The 5,786-nt window shown below is 36.5% G+C and overlaps 1 pseudogene; it reads right to left on the bottom strand.

Annotated features, from left to right (window-relative positions):
* Nucleotides 1-3,890: 3,890 nt before the first annotated feature.
* Nucleotides 3,891-5,376, bottom strand: LOC110592986 (annotated as a pseudogene).
* Between the last annotated feature and the right edge of the window lie 410 nt (nt 5,377-5,786).

Raw genomic sequence — 5,786 nt, 5'->3', positions numbered from 1 at the left:
GTGTGATAGTTACATTTATATGTCAACTTGGCTGGAACACAGCACCAGATTTGGTAAAACATTCTGAATGTTTCTGTGAGATATTTTGTGATGACACTAACATTTAAATTCAAGAACTTTGAGTAAAGCAGATTGCTCTCCATTATAGGACGGGCCTCATCTAATCAGCTGAAAGCCGATCTTAAACAAAGATTGACCTCCCACAAGCAAGAGGGAATTCAGCCAGCAGAGTACCTTTGGATTTGAGCTGCAGATTCTGGATTTACCAGCCTCTATAATTGTGTGAGCCAGTTCCTTAGCATAAATCCCCCTAAATATATATACACACCCTACTGATTCTGTTTCCCTAGAGAACCTTGACTAATACAAAGAGAGAAGGGGGTGATTTATGAGCCAGAAAAAGATGAAACAGAAAACACTGGATCACAAATAAAACATACTGTCCAAAGTAGTATATACCATAAGGAAGAAAAGTGACTTGCACGGGTGAGACAAGGAAACTAACATCTCTTAGCTACCAAGAATTGTACATCTTGCTTCAGAATTTAACCCCCTTAGCCTTCTTAGGAGCTATTCATTATCTCCTTCAATTTTCAAGTATCAAAACCTGAGAAGTTAAATAATATATAGTCTCATGCAATCACAAAATTTGGGGGAAATGCATAAGTTAGACCTCCTTTAGAGTTGTGTTTTTTAGTTCACCTAGCATCTCAGATCTAATCTGATTAAACTGGACCTATTCACCCAATACCACCACTACCATCTAACCAGATATTTAGGTATCAAGCTCATATATCATAGACAAACTGTTACATTTAACTCAAGATGCATTACTGATATGTTTCACAGTTGAAGGTCCCTGACGGATTTGCACATCACCACTAGTTTATGGGATATAATTCATATGACGTGTCATAAATATAAGTGGCATATATGGTATTCAGGTATCGTTTATATGTAGTTCTAAATCACTACACATATAGCTGAGTCAATTATTGGAAATTAACTTTCTGGGGGGTGATTTCATACCTACAGACATCATGCTGGGCTCTTGCAATGGAATGAAACCTTCTCCAATGGCCCTTCTGTGGCTGAGGTTTATTACCTAGATGATTTTGTTGCTTGTTGTAACCCAATATGTATGTTAGTATACCTTAAGGAATAGGTTGTCGTCCGATTTATTAGTTGGAGTATCTTACATCTTTCAATGGTAGGGAAAATTTTATATTGACATATCCAGAGTTTTTATTGAAGTTATATTAGTCCTATCTATCAGAGATATGCTAGAAAATCTATAACTTCCACCAAAATGTTGCCCATGTGAGCAATTCAGTTTATGAAGTGCAATCTTCTAAGGCAGGCTTAGGGCCTCGTGATTCATTTTTCAACCTATGTGATGTTTAATGATTTTGTCGAAATAAAAACTAATATACAATTCTATGTCCATCATCAAATTATGCCATTCAATTTATAGCTTACACTATGAAAAAAGACATCCAGATATGGAGGTCTGAGGAGCAGGAAATAGATCCAGTCTATGCAATTCTCCTTCCTTTTGACACAGATATTTGTAGTAGGTGAGAAGTTATTTGGCTTATTATTATACTGGGAATTTTTTAGAACAGAGTAATGACATTGTTTCATTATGTCAAACATGTAGATATCTACCTAGGGTATACTGTTGAGGCAAAAAAATGATTATTAAAAAAATGAAACTATATAAAACAAGAGGTAAAAGGGCTGAAAGGTCTTTATCACCTTGTTTAAACCAATCTTAAATCGCATTTTCTAAACTACTGAACAGTAATTCCCAAACACATTCATTTTTCTTAACCATCATAGAATATCAAGAAGCATTCTTGCAGGGTGTGTGTGTGTGTGTGTGTGTGTGTGTGTGTGTGTGTTGTGAGCTCATGCATGCATAGACATTTTAAAAGGCTGAATATAATTCATATTCTATCCCCTTTTTTACTTATTGTTTTCTTAAGAATTAGATATTGCTAAATAATGTCAAGAAATGAAAACTTCAGTAATAAAAAGAGGAAAAAAATAATATGGTTCTCTGTTTGGAGGATATGATTTCTGTAAATAAAGTTTACACTGGTTATTTAGATAATGGTATTCCTAAAACAGCCCTGATGATAAGTCTAGTGTATTTTCACATTTCGAGTTGATGAAAAGCAACTTGACTTTTCAAGTAGAGCAATTTTCTAAGATTCCTTTATTTCTTCTTCCTACAGAGTGAGTCCTTTACTGTTTGACAATATCCTTCCAAGATCCTTTATGTTAGTCTTTTTGTGTACCACTCTGAGACATGCAGGGATGTAGACCTACTATGTAACCCCCACAAGTATTATACCAGGTTCATTTCAAAGGCACATATGTTGAGATGCCTCATGATCATTCATAAAGACATTTTTATTTCAATATTCTGAGAAAGCAAATAAAACTTGGAACAATTCAATGACTAGCCCAGAGCCTCACAGTTAATTAGCAGGGAATTTAAAGTCATACTCAGACTTGTCAGATTCAAAGGCCTATGTTCTTTATGGAATATCACACAGCATCTGGAAGTTGCAGAATGCCAACTGAAATGGGGTAAAATCACAGACACATGTCAGATTTAGCATTTATCACCAGGATGTTCAGTGCAAAGAATTGATCCCCCTCTGCATTCAAGACCCTGCCATTAATCATTTTGCTTTTTCTCACATACAGCACATGACTCCAAAAACAAGGCTCACATGGGAATGGAATTTACATTTTCAATGATGTGTCTGTTCCTGGATGTATTAAAACAGATTCACCTTTAATACCATTCTTACCAAACCTTTTTATTACTGGTAACTAGTCAGAGTTTATCTAGAGAAAGCAGATAAGTATTAAAAATAGAATCTTAGGATTTGTCATCAATATTATGGCTCAAGAGGAATGAAATGTTGGGGACCCTGGGAAATAAAAGCTGCCACACAGATAAATTAAGAGTTCAGATGATTTTATAATAGAAATGCTCAAGGAAAAAAAAGTAATCAGTTCCAATCATATATAAGCGTATCTCCTTTTATTGCATTTTGCTTCATTGCATTTCACAGATATTGTGTTTTTTACAAATTAAAGGTTTGTGGCAACCCTGCATTGAACAAGTCTAACAGCATCATTTTTTCAATAGCATTTACTCACTTTATGTCTGTCACATTTTGGTAATTCTCACAGTATTTCAAACTTTTTCATTATTATATTTGTTATAGTAATCTGTGGCCAGTGATCTCTGATATTACTATTATAATTGTTTGGGGACACCAAAAACCATGCCTTATAAAATGGCAAATTTAATTGATAAATGTTGTATGTGTTCTGAATACAGATATGGTGGAAATAGTAAGAGAACCAGAATTAGAAGTGGAGCCTGAAGATGGGACTGAATTGCTGTAATCTCATGATAAAACTTTAAAGGATGAGAAGTTGTTCCTCATGGATGAGCAAAAAAGTGTGTGTGTGTTTTTTTTGTTTGTTTGTATGTTTTTTGAGATGGAATCTACTCCTGGTGAAGATGCTGTGAAGACTGCTGAAATGACAACAATGCATTTAGAATATTCCATAAACTTAGTTGATAAAGCAGTGGCAGGGCTTGAGAGGACTAACTCCAATTTTGAAACAAGTTCTACTGTGGATAAAATGCTATCAAACAGCATAGCATGCTACAGAGAAATTATTCATGAAAGGAAGAGTTGATCAATGGGATGAATTCCACTGTTGTCTTTTTAAAGAAATTGCTTCAGCCACCCCAAACTTCATCAACCACCACCCTGATCAGTCAGCAGCCATCAACATGGAGGCAAGACCTTCCATTAACAAAAAGATTAGGACATGCTGAAAGCTCTGATGATGGTTAGCACTTTTTATCAATAAAGTATTTTTATTTTAGAGAAGGCTGTGCCTTTACTGGCTGAACGGGCTACCTGAGAGGAATGAAGTGGGAGGAGTGAGTGGCCCCATGCTGGGCCTGTCGTGCTTCATAGGCTTATAGGTGATGGAGAACTCGCCCAGGTTAAGTGGCCAATCATCTCGGGCTTGATTTCCACCTAGTTGAAGGTCTTTGCGTTGCAGACACCCACCATGCTGCCCCCAACCACCAGGCTGGATGATCATGTCTTGCAGGTATATTTTCACCACCTTGGGCTTCTCCATCAGGGAAGCCTCCTTCTTGGCTTTATGCAGGTGCTTCAGCAGTGAGTGCTGCTTCCTCTGCGAACTCGCTTCAGCCTCTGCTGCTGCCGGGCACCAGACAGCTGTATCAACTGCTCATAGGACATGTCCAGCAGCTGCTCAAGATCCACACCATGGTAAGTGAATTTGCAGAAGGTGTGCTTCTTCTTTTGCTCCACTTCCGCCATCTTGTCAGCTCTTTGGAAAGGAGTATTTTTTTTTAAGTAAGGTCATGTACATTGTTTTTCTAGACAAAATGCAACTGCACACTTAATGTTATTGCACAGTAGAGTGTGAACATAAATTTTATATGTACTGGGAAACCAAAAAATTCATCTCACTCACTTTATCACCATATTTGCTTAACTGTAGTGGTCCGGAACCAAACCTGTATTATCTCTGAGGTATGCCTATATTGCAATAAAGAGCATGAAGCAAATGGATGCCCAATACAGGTAGAGGATAATACCAGAGAAGTTTGATATAAAAGGGAAAAACCACACAATATACATCAGAGCAAAAAATTTTCTGCACTAGATCCTAAATCTGAAGATTTCAGCTCAATTAGTATCAAAAACGTAAGACCCTAGACATTGACCATATCACTGAAAGTATGGGTAATACTCAAAATTATTTTAAATGGTAGACAGATATTGGAACCAAATGTCATTGAATTGCTGAGAAAGTTATTTCTTTTCCCATTCCTTCTAATTAGATTAATAAAGAAGTCTGTGTTCCATGTTAACATGTCTTTAACACTCTATTAACACTTGTTAATTTCTCCTGTGTAGTAATGTAAAGTGTCCTTTAAAGATACATTTATTTACACTAAAAGTCAGTTTAAAGGAAAATAAATAGACTTTGTGCAGATATGGTGAAAATCATAATAATGTAATATAATCATGGAACTTGAGAAACACTGCACATCTAGAGAAAAGGAAGGTGAAATGCTAAAGAACCTGAGTCCATTAGCAAAATTTAGGGATGACCCTCTCTTTGGTCACCTCTGAAATTTGTGGGATGAACTGCTACTGGGGTCAGACACAAGGGCCAGTTGAGGCAAAAAATAATTGGTTTGAATTTACACAATTCCTGGCCATCCAGTGAATAGCAAGCCCTGGATGCAAAGATAAATGAGATTCAATTCCTCACCAACCCTTTCCTCAGCATCACAGTATGCTTGTTCCCATTTGTTTTGTCTCTCACTAAAATTATCTATAGCAAGAGGTTTTCTTGGATAGTTCTAACCACTACAGACAAATTTCTTCCAACTACAGACTGCCTTTCTGTTGCATGAAGCCACTCACAGGACCTCTAATCACTCATTCCGTATTTATGCTGGGCAGTCATCTTCTCTTTGGAATGTCTCCTCCATGTGAAATACACTCAGTTCCTTCTATCATCCCCCAATTTTCTCTTCACCTTGTTGACTCATCACTGAAAAAATTCCAATTTGTCCATATTTTTAAGCATTACAACCAGAACTGAATATACTATTTTAGGTCTAGCAATAGCAATTAGCAATAGCAAATAGCAAATAGCAATTGAGCACTAAAATAGGAAAATTTATCTACTTTTGT

This window comes from Neomonachus schauinslandi, chromosome 16 (assembly GCF_002201575.2).
Source record: "Neomonachus schauinslandi chromosome 16, ASM220157v2, whole genome shotgun sequence".
Lineage (NCBI taxonomy): Eukaryota > Metazoa > Chordata > Mammalia > Carnivora > Phocidae > Neomonachus > Neomonachus schauinslandi.
The sequence above is the reverse complement of the archived record's forward strand: the minus strand, read 5'-3'. Positions and strand labels throughout refer to the sequence as shown.